The sequence below is a fragment of the Schistocerca gregaria genome, unplaced genomic scaffold (assembly GCF_023897955.1).
Source record: "Schistocerca gregaria isolate iqSchGreg1 unplaced genomic scaffold, iqSchGreg1.2 ptg000350l, whole genome shotgun sequence".
NCBI classification, from domain to species: domain Eukaryota; kingdom Metazoa; phylum Arthropoda; class Insecta; order Orthoptera; family Acrididae; genus Schistocerca; species Schistocerca gregaria.
In genome coordinates, this window is record NW_026061810.1 from 1,102,058 (window position 1) to 1,119,015 (window position 16,958).

The following is a 16,958-nucleotide window of genomic DNA, read 5'->3' on the forward strand; positions in this document are numbered from 1 at the left end:
GGAGGAAAGTGCGCATGGTGACTGTTGTATTCAATCCCATTGCAATTTCTGTGTTTCATCAACACTCAGTTAGTCCACAGATTACAGAATGCCTTCAGATGTGCATCGGAAACTACTACTGGTCTTCCTGGGAACGATCAAAGCGTAGACTGTTTGAGACATTACTCCCATGGAGGAAAGTGCGCATGGTGACTGTTGTATTCAATCCCGATGCAATTTCTGTGTTTTATCAACACTCAGTTAGTCCACAGATTACAGAATGCCTCCAGATGTGAATCGGAAACTACTACTGGTTTTCCAGGGAACGATCAAAGCGTAAACTGTTTGAGACATTACTCCCATGGAGGAAAGTGCGCATGGTGACTGTTGTATTCAATCCCGATTTAATTTCCGTCTTTTATCAACACTCTGATAGTCCACAGATAACAGAATGACTAAAGATGTGCATCGGAAACTACTACTGGTCTTCCAGGAAACGATCAATGCGTAGACTGTTTGAGACATTACTCCCATGGAGGAAAGTGCGCATGGTGACTGTTGTATTCAATCCCGAAGCAATTTCTGTGTTTCATCAACACTCAGTTAGTCCACAGATTACAGAATGCCTTCAGATGTGCATCGGAAACTACTACTGGTCTTCCTGGGAACGATCAAAGCGTAGACTGTTTGAGACATTACTCCCATGGAGGAAAGTGCGCATGGTGACTGTTGTATTCAATCCCGATGCAATTTCTGTGTTATATCAACACTCAGTTAGTCCACAGATTACAGAATGCCTCCAGATGTGAATCGGAAACTAATACTGGTTTTCCAGGGAACGATCAAAGCGTAAACTGTTTAAGACATTACTCCCATGGAGGAAAGTGCGCATGGTGACTGTTGTATTCAATCCCGATTCAATTTCCGTCTTTTATCAACACTCTGATAGTCCACAGATAACAGAATGACTAAAGATGTGCATCGGAAACTACTACTGGTCTTCCAGGAAACGATCAAAGCGTAGACTGTTTGAGACATTACTCCCATGGAGGAAAGTGCGCATGGTGACTGTTGTATTCAATCCCGAAGCAATTTCTGTATTTCATCAACACTCTGATAGTCCACAGATTACAGAAAGCCTATAAATGTGCATCGGAAGCTACTACTGGTCTTCCAGGCAACGATCAAGGCGTTGACTGTTCGAGAATTACTCCAATGGAGGAAAGTGGTCATGGTGACTGTTGTATTCAATCCCGATGGAATTTCTGTGTTTCATCAACACATTGAAGGTCCACAGATTACATAGTGCCTCCAGATGTGCATCGGAAACTACTACTGGTCTTCCAGGGAACGATCAAAGCGTAGACTGTTTGAGACATTACTCCTGTGGAGGAGATTGCACATGGTGACTGTTGTATTCAATCCCGATGCAATTTCTGTGTTTCATCAACACTCTGATAGTCCACAGATTACAGATTGCCTCCAGATGTGCATCGGAAACTACTACTGGTCTTCCTGGGAACGATCAAATCATAGACTGTTTGAGACATTACTCCCATGGAGGAAAGTGCGCATGGTGACTGTTGTATTCAATCCCGATTCAATTTCAGTGTTTCATCAATACTATGATAGTCCACAGATTACAGAATGCCTCCAGATGTTCAACGGTAACTACTACTGGTCTTCCAGGGAAGGATCAAAGCGTAGACTGTTTGAGACATTACTCCCATGGAGGAAAGTGCGCATGGTGACTGTTGTATTCAATCCCATTGCAATTTCTGTGTTTCATCAACACTCAGTTAGTCCACAGATTACAGAATGCCTTCAGATGTGCATCGGAAACTACTACTGGTCTTCCTGGGAACGATCAAAGCGTAGACTGTTTGAGACATTACTCCCATGGAGGGAAGTGCGCATGGTGACTGTTGTATTCAATCCCGATGCAATTTCTGTGTTTTATCAACACTCAGTTAGTCCACAGATTACGGAATGACTCCAGATGTGAATCGAAAACTACTACTGGTTTTCCAGGGAACGATCAAAGCGTAAACTGTTTGAGACATTACTCCCATGGAGGAAAGTGCGCATGGTGACTGTTGTATTCAATCCCGATTCAATTTCCGTCTTCTATCAACACTCTGATTGTCCACAGATAACAGAATGACTAAAGATGTGCATGGGAAACTACTACTGGTCTTCCAGGGAACGATCAAAACGTAGACTGTTTGAGACATTACTACCATGGAGGAAAGTGCGCATGGTGACTGTTGTATTCAATCCCGAGGCAATTTCTGTGTTTCAACAACACTCTGATAGTAAACAGATAACAGAATGCCTACAGATGTGCATCGGAAACTACTTCTGGTCTTCCAGGGAACGATCAAAGCGTATACTGTTTGAGACATTACTACCATGGAGGAAAGTGCGCATGGTGACTGTTGTATTCAATCCCGATGCAATTTCTGTGTTTCATCAACATTCTGATAGTCCACAGATTACAGAATGCATCCAGATGTGCAACGGAAAAAACTTCTGGTCTTACAGGGAACGAACAAAGCGTAGACTGTTTGAGACATTACTCCTATGTAGGAAAGAGCGCATGGTGACTTTTGTATTCAATCCCGATGCAATTTCTTTGTTTCATCAACACTCTGATAGTCCACAGATTACAGAATGCCTCCAGATGTGCATCTTAAACTACTACTGGTCTTCCAGGGAACGATCAAAGCGTAAACTCTTTGAGACATTACTCCCATGGGGGAAAGTGCGCATGGTGACTGTTCTATTCAATCCCGATGCAATTTCTGTGTTTCATCAACACTCTGATAGTCCACAGACTTCAGATTGCCTCCAGATGTGCATCGCAAACTACTACTGGTCTTCCTGGGAACGATCAAAGCATAGACTGTTTGAAGCATTACTCCCATGGAGGAAAGTGCGCATGGTGACAGTTGTATTCAATCACGATGTAATTTCTGTGTTTCATCAACACTTTGAATGTCCACAGATTACAGATTGCCTGCAGATGTGCATCGGAAACTGCCACATGTCTTCGAGGGAACGATCAAAGCATAGACTGTTTGAGACATTACTCCCGTGGAGGAAAGTGCGCATGGTGACTGTTGTATTCAATCCCGATGCAGTTTCTGTGTTTCATCAACACTCTGATAGTCCACAGATTACAGAATGCCTCCAGATGAGCATCGGAAACTACTACTGGTCTTCCAGGGAACGATCAAAGCGTAAACTGTTTGAGACATTATTCCCATATAGGAAAGTGCGCATGGTGACTGTTGTATTCAATCCCGATTCAATTTCCGTGTTATATCAACACTATGATAGTCCACAGATAACAGAATGACTAAAGGTGTGCATCGGAAACTACTACGGGTCAAACAGGGAACGATCAAAGGGTAGAATGTTTCAGACATTACTCCCATGGGGGAAATTGTGCATGGTGACTGTTGTTTTCAATCCCGATGCAATTTCTGTGTTTCATCAACACTCAGATAGTCCACAGATTACAGAATGCCTCCAGATGTGCATCGGATACTACTACTGGTCTTCCAGGGAACGATCAAAGCGTAAACTGTTTGAGACATTACTCCCATGGAGGAAAGTGCGCATGGTGACTGTTGTATTCAATCCCATTGCAATTTCTGTGTTTCATCAACACTCAGTTAGTCCACAGATTACAGAATGCCTTCAGATGTGCATCGGAATCTAATACTGGTTTTCCAGGGAACGATCAAAGCGTAAACTGTTTAAGACATTACTCCCATGGAGGAAAGTGCGCATGGTGACTGTTGTATTCAATCCCGATTCAATTTCCGTCTTTTATCAACACTCTGATAGTCCACAGATAACAGAATGACTAAAGATGTGCATCGGAAACTACTACTGGTCTTCCAGGAAACGATCAGAGCGTAGACTGTTTGAGACATTACTCCCATGGAGGAAAGTGCGCATGGTGACTGTTGTATTCAATCCCGAAGCAATTTCTGTATTTCATCAACACTCTGATAGTCCACAGATTACAGAAAGCCTATAAATGTGCATCGGAAGCTACTACTGGTCTTCCAGGCAACGATCAAGGCGTTGACTGTTCGAGAATTACTCCAATGGAGGAAAGTGGTCATGGTGACTGTTGTATTCAATCCCGATGGAATTTCTGTGTTTCATCAACACATTGAAGGTCCACAGATTACATAGTGCCTCCAGATGTGCATCGGAAACTACTACTGGTCTTCCAGGGAACGATCAAAGCGTAGACTGTTTGAGACATTACTCCTGTGGAGGAGATTGCACATGGTGACTGTTGTATTCAATCCCGATGCAATTTCTGTGTTTCATCAACACTCTGATAGTCCACAGATCACAGATTGCCTCCAGATGTGCATCGGAAACTACTACTGGTCTTCCTGGGAACGATCAAATCATAGACTGTTTGAGACATTACTCCCATGGAGGAAAGTGCGCATGGTGACTGTTGTATTCAATCCCGATTCAATTTCAGTGTTTCATCAATACTATGATAGTCCACAGATTACAGAATGCCTCCAGATGTTCAACGGTAACTACTACTGGTCTTCCAGGGAAGGATCAAAGCGTAGACTGTTTGAGACATTACTCCCATGGAGGAAAGTGCGCATGGTGACTGTTGTATTCAATCCCATTGCAATTTCTGTGTTTCATCAACACTCAGTTAGTCCACAGATTACAGAATGCCTTCAGATGTGCATCGGAAACTACTACTGGTCTTCCTGGGAACGATCAAAGCGTAGACTGTTTGAGACATTACTCCCATGGAGGGAAGTGCGCATGGTGACTGTTGTATTCAATCCCGATGCAATTTCTTTGTTTTATCAACACTCAGTTAGTCCACAGATTACAGAATGACTCCAGATGTGAATCGAAAACTACTACTGGTTTTCCAGGGAACGATCAAAGCGTAAACTGTTTGAGACATTACTCTCATGGAGGAAAGTGCGCATGGTGACTGTTGTATTCAATCCCGATTCAATTTCCGTCTTCTATCAACACTCTGATTGTCCACAGATAACAGAATGACTAAAGATGTGCATGGGAAACTACTACTGGTCTTCCAGGGAACGATCAAAACGTAGACTGTTTGAGACATTACTCCCATGGAGGAAAGTGCGCATGGTAACTATTGTATTCAATCCCCAAGCAATTTCTGTGTTTCATCAACCCTCTGATAGTCCACAGATTACAGAATGCCTCCAGATGTGCATCGGAAACTACTACTGGTCTAACAGGGTCCGATCAAAGGGTAGAATGTTTCAGACATTACTCCCATGGGGGAAAGTGTGCATGGTGACTGTTCTATTCAATCCCGATGCAATTTCTGTGTTTCATCAACACTCTGATAGTCCACAGACTTCAGATTGCCTCCAGATGTGCATCGCAAACTACTACTGGTCTTCCTGGGAACGATCAAAGCATAGACTGTTTGAAGCATTACTCCCATGGAGGAAAGTGCGCATGGTGACAGTTGTGTTCAATCACGATGTAATTTCTGTGTTTCATCAACACTTTGAATGTCCACAGATTACAGATTGCCTGCAGATGTGCATCGGAAACTGCCACATGTCTTCGAGGGAACGATCAAAGCATAGACTGTTTGAGACATTACTCCCGTGGAGGAAAGTGCGCATGGTGACTGTTGTATTCAATCCCGATGCAATTTCTGTGTTTCATCAACACTCAGTTAGTCCACAGATTACAGAATGCCTCCAGATGTGCAACGGAAACTGCTACTGGTCTTCCAGGGAACGATCAAACCGTAGACTGTTTGAGACATTACTCCCATGGAGGAAAGTGCGCATGGTGACTGTTGTATTCAATCCCGATGCAGTTTCTGTGTTTCATCAACACTCTGATAGTCCACAGATTACAGAATGCCTGCAGATGTGCATCGGAAACTACTACTGGTCTTCCAGGGAACGATCAAAACGTAAACTGTTTGAGACATTATTCCCATATAGGAAAGTGCGCATGGTGACTGTTGTATTCAATCCCGATTCAATTTCCGTGTTTTATCAACACTATGATAGTCCACAGATAACAGAATGACTAAAGGTGTGCATCGGAAACTACTACGGGTCAAACAGGGAACGATCAAAGGGTAGAATGTTTCAGACATTACTCCCATGGGGGAAATTGTGCATGGTGACTGTTGTTTTCAATCCCGATGCAATTTCTGTGTTTCATCAACACTCAGATAGTCCACAGATTACAGAATGCCTCCAGATGTGCATCGGATACTACTACTGGTCTTCCAGGGAACGATCAAAGCGTAAACTGTTTGAGACATTACTCCCATGGAGGAAAGTGCGCATGGTGACTGTTGTATTCAATCCCATTGCAATTTCTGTGTTTCATCAACACTCAGTTAGTCCACAGATTACAGAATGCCTTCAGATGTGCATCGGAAACTAATACTGGTTTTCCAGGGAACGATCAAAGCGTAAACTGTTTAAGACATTACTCCCATGGAGGAAAGTGCGCATGGTGACTGTTGTATTCAATCCCGATTCAATTTCCGTCTTTTATCAACACTCTGATAGTCCACAGATAACAGAATGACTAAAGATGTGCATCGGAAACTACTACTGGTCTTCCAGGAAACGATCAAAGCGTAGACTGTTTGAGACATTACTCCCATGGAGGAAAGTGCGCATGGTGACTGTTGTATTCAATCCCGAAGCAATTTCTGTATTTCATCAACACTCTGATAGTCCACAGATTACAGAAAGCCTATAAATGTGCATCGGAAGCTACTACTGGTCTTCCAGGCAACGATCAAGGCGTTGACTGTTCGAGAATTACTCCAATGGAGGAAAGTGGTCATGGTGACTGTTGTATTCAATCCCGATGGAATTTCTGTGTTTCATCAACACATTGAAGGTCCACAGATTACATAGTGCCTCCAGATGTGCATCGGAAACTACTACTGGTCTTCCAGGGAACGATAAAAGCGTAGACTGTTTGAGACATTACTCCTGTGGAGGAGATTGCACATGGTGACTGTTGTATTCAATCCCGATGCAATTTCTGTGTTTCATCAACACTCTGATAGTCCACAGATTACAGATTGCCTCCAGATGTGCATCGGAAACTACTACTGGTCTTCCTGGGAACGATCAAATCATAGACTGTTTGAGACATTACTCCCATGGAGGAAAGTGCGCATGGTGACTGTTGTATTCAATCCCGATTCAATTTCAGTGTTTCATCAATACTATGATAGTCCACAGATTACAGAATGCCTCCAGATGTTCAACGGTAACTACTACTGGTCTTCCATTGAAGGATCAAAGCGTAGACTGTTTGAGACATTACTCCCATGGAGGAAAGTGCGCATGGTGACTGTTGTATTCAATCCCATTGCAATTTCTGTGTTTCATCAACACTCAGTTAGTCCACGGATTACAGAATGCCTTCAGATGTGCATCGTAAACTACTACTGGTCTTCCTGGGAACGATCAAAGCGTAGACTGTTTGAGACATTACTCCCATGGAGGGAAGTGCGCATGGTGACTGTTGTATTCAATCCCGATGCAATTTCTGTGTTTTATCAACACTCAGTTAGTCCACAGATTACAGAATGACTCCAGATGTGAATCGAAAACTACTACTGGTTTTCCAGGGAACGATCAAAGCGTAAACTGTTTGAGACATTACTACCATGGAGGAAAGTGCGCATGGTGACTGTTGTATTCAATCCCGAGGCAATTTCTGTGTTTCAACAACACTCTGATAGTAAACAGATAACAGAATGCCTACAGATGTGCATCGGAAACTACTTCTGGTCTTCCAGGGAACGATCAAAGCGTAGACTGTTTGAGACATTACTACCATGGAGGAAAGTGCGCATGGTGACTGTTGTATTCAATCCCGATGCAATTTCTGTGTTTCATCAACATTCTGATAGTCCACAGATTACAGAATGCATCCAGATGTGCAACGGAAAAAACTTCTGGTCTTACAGGGAACGAACAAAGCGTAGACTGTTTGAGACATTACTCCTATGTAGGAAAGAGCGCATGGTGACTTTTGTATTCAATCCCGATGCAATTTCTTTGTTTCATCAACACTCTGATAGTCCACAGATTACAGAATGCCTCCAGATGTGCATCTTAAACTACTACTGGTCTTCCAGGGAACGATCAAAGCGTAAACTCTTTGAGACATTACTCCAATGGAGGAAAGTGCGAATGGTGACTGTTGTTTGAATCCCGATGGAATTTCTGTGTTTCATTAATACTCTGATAGTCTACAGATTACAGAATGCCTCCAGATGTGCATCGGAAACTACTACTGGTCTTCCAGGGAACGATCAAAGCGTAGACTGTTTGAGACATTACTCCCATGGAGGAAAGTGCGCATGGTGACTGTTGTATTCAATTCGGAAGCAATTTCTGTGTTTCATCAACACTCTGATAGTCCACAGATTACAGAAAGCCTATAGATGTGCATCGGAAGATACTACTCGTCTAACAAGGGACGATCAAAGCGTAGAATGTTTGAGACATTACTCCCATGGGGGAAAGTGCGCATGGTGACTGTTGTATTCAATCCCGATGCAATTTCTGTGTTTCATCAACACTCTGATAGTCCACAGACTTCAGATTGCCTCCAGATGTGCATCGCAAACTACTACTGGTCTTCCTGGGAACGATCAAAGCATAGACTGTTTGAAGCATTACTCCCATGGAGGAAAGTGCGCATGGTGACAGTTGTATTCAATCACGATGTAATTTCTGTGTTTCATCAACACTTTGAATGTCCACAGATTACAGATTGCCTGCAGATGTGCATCGGAAACTGCCACATGTCTTCGAGGGAACGATCAAAGCATAGACTGTTTGAGACATTACTCCGGTGGAGGGAAGTGCGCATGGTGACTGTTGTATTCAATCCCGATGCAATTTCTGTGTTTCATCAACACTCAGTTAGTCCACAGATTACAGAATGCCTCCAGATGTGCAACGGAAACTGCTACTGGTCTTCCAGGGAACGATCAAACCGTAGACTGTTTGAGACATTACTCCCATGGAGGAAAGTGCGCATGGTGACTGTTGTATTCAATCCCGATGCAGTTTCTGTGTTTCATCAACACTCTGATAGTCCACAGATTACAGAATGCCTCCAGATGAGCATCGGAAACTACTACTGGTCTTCCAGGGAACGATCAAAACGTAAACTGTTTGAGACATTATTCCCATATAGGAAAGTGCGCATGGTGACTGTTGTATTCAATCCCGATTCAATTTCCGTGTTTTATCAACACTATGATAGTCCACAGATAACAGAATGACTAAAGGTGTGCATCGGAAACTACTACGGGTCAAACAGGGAACGATCAAAGGGTAGAATGTTTCAGACATTACTCCCATGGGGGAAATTGTGCATGGTGACTGTTGTTTTCAATCCCGATGCAATTTCTGTGTTTCATCAACACTCAGATAGTCCACAGATTACAGAATGCCTCCAGATGTGCATCGGATACTACTACTGGTCTTCCAGGGAACGATCAAAGCGTAAACTGTTTGAGACATTACTCCCATGGAATAAAGTGCGCATGGTGACTGTTGTATTCAATCCCGATTCAATTTCCGTGTTTTATCAACACTCTGATAGTCCACAGATAACAGAATGACTAACGATGTGCATCGGAAACTACTACTGGTCTTCCAGGGAACGATCAAATCGTATACTGTTTGAGACATTACTCCCATGGAGGAAAGTGCGCATGGTGACTGTTCTATACAGTCCCGAAGCAATTTCTGTGTTTTATCATCACTCTGATAGTCCACAGATTACAGATTGCCTCCAGATGTGCATCGGAAACTACTACTGGACTTCCAGGGAACGATCAAATTGTAGACTGTTTGAGACATTACTCACATGGAGGAAAGTGCGCATGTTGACTGTTGTATTCAATCCCGAAGCAATTTCTGTGTTTCATCAACACTCTGATAGTCCACAGATTTCAGAATGCCCCCAGATGTGCATCGGAAACCACTACTGGTCTAACAGGGAACGATCAAAGCGTAGATTGTTTGAGACATTACTCCCATGGGGGAAAGTGTGCATTGTGACTGTTGTATTAAATCCCGATGCAATTTCTGAGTTTCATCAACACTCTGATAGTCCACAGATTACAGATTGCCTCCAGATGTGCCTCGGAAACTACCACTGGTTTTTCTGGGGACGATCAAAGAATAGACCGTTTGAGACATTACTCCCATGGAGGAAAGTGCGCATGGTGACTGTTGTATTCAATCCCAATACAATTTCTGTGTTTCGTCAACACTCAGATACTCATCAGATTACAGAATGCCTCCAGATGTGCATCGGAAACTACTACTGGTCTTCCAGGGCACGATCAAAGCGTAGACTGTTTGAGTCATTACTCCCATGGAGAAAAGTGCGCATGGTGACTGTTGTATTCAATCGCGATGCAATTTCTGTGTTTCATCAACACTCTGATAGTCCACAGATTACAGAATGCCTCCAGATGTGCATCGGAAACCACTACTGGTCTTCCAGGGAAGGATCAAAGCGTAGACTGTTTGAGACGTTACTCCCATGGAGGAAAGTGTGCATGGTGACTCTTGTATTCTATCCCGAAGCAATTTCTGTGTTTCATCAACACTGTGATGGTCCACAGATTACACAATGAATCCAGATGTGCATCGGAAACTACTACTGGTCTAACAAGGAACGATCAAATCGTAGAATGCTTGAGACATTACTCCCATGGGGGAAAGTGCGCATGGTGACTGTTGTATTCAATCCCGATGCAATTTCTGTGTTTCATCAACACTCAGATAGTCCTCAGATTACAGAATGCCTCCAGATGTGCATCGTAAACTACTACTGGTCTTACAGAGAACGATCAAGGCGTAGACTTTTTGAGAATTACTCCCATTGAGGAAAGTGGTCATGGTGACTGTTGTATTCAATCCCGATGCAATTTCTGTGTTTCATCAGCACTTTGAAGGTCCACAGATTACAGAATGCCTCCAGATGTGCATCGAAAACTACTACTGGTCTTCCAGGGAACGATCAAAAGCGTAGACTGTTTGAGACATTACTCCTGTGGAGGAAAGTGCGAATGGTGACTGCTGTATTCAATCCCGATGCAATTTCTGTGTTTCATCAACACTCTGATAGTCCACAGATTACAGATTGCCTCCAGATGTGCATCGGAAACTACTACTCGTCTTCCTGGGAACGATCAGAGCATAGACTGTTTGAGACATTACTCCCATGGAGGAAAGTGCGCATGGTGACTGTTGTATTCAATCACGATGTAATTTCTGTGTTTCATCAACACTTTGAAGGTCCACAGATTACAGAACGCCTCCAGATGTGCATCGGAAACTACTACTGGTCTTCGAGGGAACGATCAAAGCATAGACTGTTTGAGACATTATTCCTGTGGAGGAAAGTGCGAATGGTGACTGTTGTATTCAATCCCGATGCAATTTCTGTGTTTCATCAACACTCAGATAGTCCTCAGATTACAGAATGCCTCCAGATGTGCATCGGAAACTACTACTGGTCTTCCAGGGAACGATCAAAGCGTAAACTGTTTGAGACATTACTCCCATGGAGGAAAGTGCGCATGGTGACTGTTGTATTCAATCCCGATTCAATTTCCGTGTTTTATCAACACTCTGATAGTCCACAGATGACAGAATGACTAACGATGTGCATCGGAAACTATTACTGGCCTTCCAGGGAACGATCAAATCGTAGACTGTTTGAGACATTACTCCCATGGAGGAAAGTGCGCATGGTGACTGTTGTATTCAGTCCCGAAGCAATTTCTGTGTTTCATCATCACTCTGATAGTCCACAGATTACAGAATGCCTCCAGATGTGCATCGGAAACTACTACTGGTCTAACTGCGAACGATCAAAGGGTAGAATGTTTCAGACATCACTCCCATGGGGGAAAGTGTGCATGGTGACTGTTGTTTTCAATCCCGATGCAATTTCAGTGTTTCATCAACACTCAGTTAGTCCACAGATTACAGAATGCCTTCAGATGTGCATCGGAAACTACTACTGGTCTTCCAGGGAACCATCAAAGCGTAGACTTTTTGAGACATTACTCCCATTGATGAAAGTGTGCATGGTGACTGTTGTATTCAATCCCGATGCAATTTCAGTGTTTCAACGACACTCTGATAGTCCGCAGGTTACAGAATGCCTCCAGATGTGCATCGGAAACTACTACTGGTCTTCCAGGGAACGATCAAAGCGTAGACTGTTTGAGACATTACTCCAATGGAGGAAAGTGCGAATGGTGACTGTTGTTTGAATCCCGATGGAATTTCTGTGTTTCATTAATACTCTGATAGTCTACAGATTACAGAATGCCTCCAGATGTGCATCGGAAACTACTACTGGTCTTCCAGGGAACGATCAAAGCGTAGACTGTTTGAGACATTACTCCCATGGAGGAAAGTGCGCATGGTGACTGTTGTATTCAATTCGGAAGCAATTTCTGTGTTTCATCAACACTCTGATAGTCCACAGATTACAGAAAGCCTATAGATGTGCATCGGAAGATACTACTCGTCTAACAAGGGACGATCAAAGCGTAGAATGTTTGAGACATTACTCCCATGGGGGAAAGTGCGCATGGTGACTGTTCTATTCAATCCCGATGCAATTTCTGTGTTTCATCAACACTCTGATAGTCCACAGACTTCAGATTGCCTCCAGATGTGCATCGCAAACTACTACTGGTCTTCCTGGGAACGATCAAAGCATAGACTGTTTGAAGCATTACTCCCATGGAGGAAAGTGCGCATGGTGACAGTTGTATTCAATCACGATGTAATTTCTGTGTTTCATCAACACTTTGAATGTCCACAGATTACAGATTGCCTGCAGATGTGCATCGGAAACTGCCACATGTCTTCGAGGGAACGATCAAAGCATAGACTGTTTGAGACATTACTCCGGTGGAGGGAAGTGCGCATGGTGACTGTTGTATTCAATCCCGATGCAATTTCTGTGTTTCATCAACACTCAGTTAGTCCACAGATTACAGAATGCCTCCAGATGTGCAACGGAAACTGCTACTGGTCTTCCAGGGAACGATCAAACCGTAGACTGTTTGAGACATTACTCCCATGGAGGAAAGTGCGCATGGTGACTGTTGTATTCAATCCCGATGCAGTTTCTGTGTTTCATCAACACTCTGATAGTCCACAGATTACAGAATGCCTCCAGATGAGCATCGGAAACTACTACTGGTCTTCCAGGGAACGATCAAAACGTAAACTGTTTGAGACATTATTCCCATATAGGAAAGTGCGCATGGTGACTGTTGTATTCAATCCCGATTCAATTTCCGTGTTTTATCAACACTATGATAGTCCACAGATAACAGAATGACTAAAGGTGTGCATCGGAAACTACTACGGGTCAAACAGGGAACGATCAAAGGGTAGAATGTTTCAGACATTACTCCCATGGGGGAAATTGTGCATGGTGACTGTTGTTTTCAATCCCGATGCAATTTCTGTGTTTCATCAACACTCAGATAGTCCACAGATTACAGAATGCCTCCAGATGTGCATCGGATACTACTACTGGTCTTCCAGGGAACGATCAAAGCGTAAACTGTTTGAGACATTACTCCCATGGAATAAAGTGCGCATGGTGACTGTTGTATTCAATCCCGATTCAATTTCCGTGTTTTATCAACACTCTGATAGTCCACAGATAACAGAATGACTAACGATGTGCATCGGAAACTACTACTGGTCTTCCAGGGAACGATCAAATCGTATACTGTTTGAGACATTACTCCCATGGAGGAAAGTGCGCATGGTGACTGTTCTATACAGTCCCGAAGCAATTTCTGTGTTTTATCATCACTCTGATAGTCCACAGATTACAGATTGCCTCCAGATGTGCATCGGAAACTACTACTGGACTTCCAGGGAACGATCAAATTGTAGACTGTTTGAGACATTACTCACATGGAGGAAAGTGCGCATGTTGACTGTTGTATTCAATCCCGAAGCAATTTCTGTGTTTCATCAACACTCTGATAGTCCACAGATTTCAGAATGCCCCCAGATGTGCATCGGAAACCACTACTGGTCTAACAGGGAACGATCAAAGCGTAGATTGTTTGAGACATTACTCCCATGGGGGAAAGTGTGCATTGTGACTGTTGTATTAAATCCCGATGCAATTTCTGAGTTTCATCAACACTCTGATAGTCCACAGATTACAGATTGCCTCCAGATGTGCCTCGGAAACTACCACTGGTTTTTCTGGGAACGATCAAAGAATAGACCGTTTGAGACATTACTCCCATGGAGGAAAGTGCGCATGGTGACTGTTGTATTCAATCCCAATACAATTTCTGTGTTTCGTCAACACTCAGATACTCATCAGATTACAGAATGCCTCCAGATGTGCATCGGAAACTACTACTGGTCTTCCAGGGCACGATCAAAGCGTAGACTGTTTGAGTCATTACTCCCATGGAGAAAAGTGCGCATGGTGACTGTTGTATTCAATCGCGATGCAATTTCTGTGTTTCATCAACACTCTGATAGTCCACAGATTACAGAATGCCTCCAGATGTGCATCGGAAACCACTACTGGTCTTCCAGGGAAGGATCGAAGCGTAGACTGTTTGAGACGTTACTCCCATGGAGGAAAGTGTGCATGGTGACTCTTGTATTCTATCCCGAAGCAATTTCTGTGTTTCATCAACACTGTGATGGTCCACAGATTACACAATGAATCCAGATGTGCATCGGAAACTACTACTGGTCTAACAAGGAACGATCAAATCGTAGAATGCTTGAGACATTACTCCCATGGGGGAAAGTGCGCATGGTGACTGTTGTATTCAATCCCGATGCAATTTCTGTGTTTCATCAACACTCAGATAGTCCTCAGATTACAGAATGCCTCCAGATGTGCATCGTAAACTACTACTGGTCTTACAGAGAACGATCAAGGCGTAGACTTTTTGAGAATTACTCCCATTGAGGAAAGTGGTCATGGTGACTGTTGTATTCAATCCCGATGCAATTTCTGTGTTTCATCAGCACTTTGAAGGTCCACAGATTACAGAATGCCTCCAGATGTGCATCGAAAACTACTACTGGTCTTCCAGGGAACGATCAAAAGCGTAGACTGTTTGAGACATTACTCCTGTGGAGGAAAGTGCGAATGGTGACTGCTGTATTCAATCCCGATGCAATTTCTGTGTTTCATCAACACTCTGATAGTCCACAGATTACAGATTGCCTCCAGATGTGCATCGGAAACTACTACTCGTCTTCCTGGGAACGATCAGAGCATAGACTGTTTGAGACATTACTCCCATGGAGGAAAGTGCGCATGGTGACTGTTGTATTCAATCACGATGTAATTTCTGTGTTTCATCAACACTTTGAAGGTCCACAGATTACAGAACGCCTCCAGATGTGCATCGGAAACTACTACTGGTCTTCGAGGGAACGATCAAATCATAGACTGTTTGAGACATTATTCCTGTGGAGGAAAGTGCGAATGGTGACTGTTGTATTCAATCCCGATGCAATTTCTGTGTTTCATCAACACTCAGATAGTCCTCAGATTACAGAATGCCTCCAGATGTGCATCGGAAACTACTACTGGTCTTCCAGGGAACGATCAAAGCGTAAACTGTTTGAGACATTACTCCCATGGAGGAAAGTGCGCATGGTGACTGTTGTATTCAATCCCGATTCAATTTCCGTGTTTTATCAACACTCTGATAGTCCACAGATGACAGAATGACTAACGATGTGCATCGGAAACTATTACTGGCCTTCCAGGGAACGATCAAATCGTAGACTGTTTGAGACATTACTCCCATGGAGGAAAGTGCGCATGGTGACTGTTGTATTCAGTCCCGAAGCAATTTCTGTGTTTCATCATCACTCTGATAGTCCACAGATTACAGAATGCCTCCAGATGTGCATCGGAAACTACTACTGGTCTAACTGCGAACGATCAAAGGGTAGAATGTTTCAGACATTACTCCCATGGGGGAAAGTGTGCATGGTGACTGTTGTTTTCAATCCCGATGCAATTTCAGTGTTTCATCAACACTCAGTTAGTCCACAGATTACAGAATGCCTTCAGATGTGCATCGGAAACTACTACTGGTCTTCCAGGGAACGATCAAAGCGTAGACTTTTTGAGACATTACTCCCATTGATGAAAGTGTGCATGGTGACTGTTGTATTCAATCCCGATGCAATTTCAGTGTTTCAACGACACTCTGATAGTCCGCAGGTTACAGAATGCCTCCAGATGTGCATCGGAAACTACTACTGGTCTTCCAGGGAACGATCAAAGCGTAGACTGTTTGAGACATTACTACCATGGAGGAAAGACCGCATGGTGACTGTTGTATTCAATCCCGAGGCAATTTCTGTGTTTCAACAACACTCTGATAGTAAACAGATAACAGAATGCCTACAGATGTGCATCGGAAACTACTTCTGGTCTTCCAGGGAACGATCAAAGCGTAGAGTGTTTGAGACATTACTACCATGGAGGAAAGTGCGCATGGTGACTGTTGTAATCAATCCCGATGCAATTTCTGTGTTTCATCAACATTCTGATAGTCCACAGATTACAGAATGCATCCAGATGTGCAACGGAAAATACTACTGGTCTTACAGGGAACGAACAAAGCGTAGACTGTTTGAGACATTACTCCCATGTAGGAAAGTGCGCATGGTGACTTTTGTATTCAATCCCGATGCAATTTCTTTGCTTCATCAACACTCTGATAGTCCACAGATTACAGAATGCCTCCAGATGTGCATCGGAAACTACTACTGGTCTTCCAGGGAACGATCAAAGCGTAGACTGTTTGAGACATTACTCCCATGGAGGAAAGTGCGCATGGTGACTGTTGTATTCAA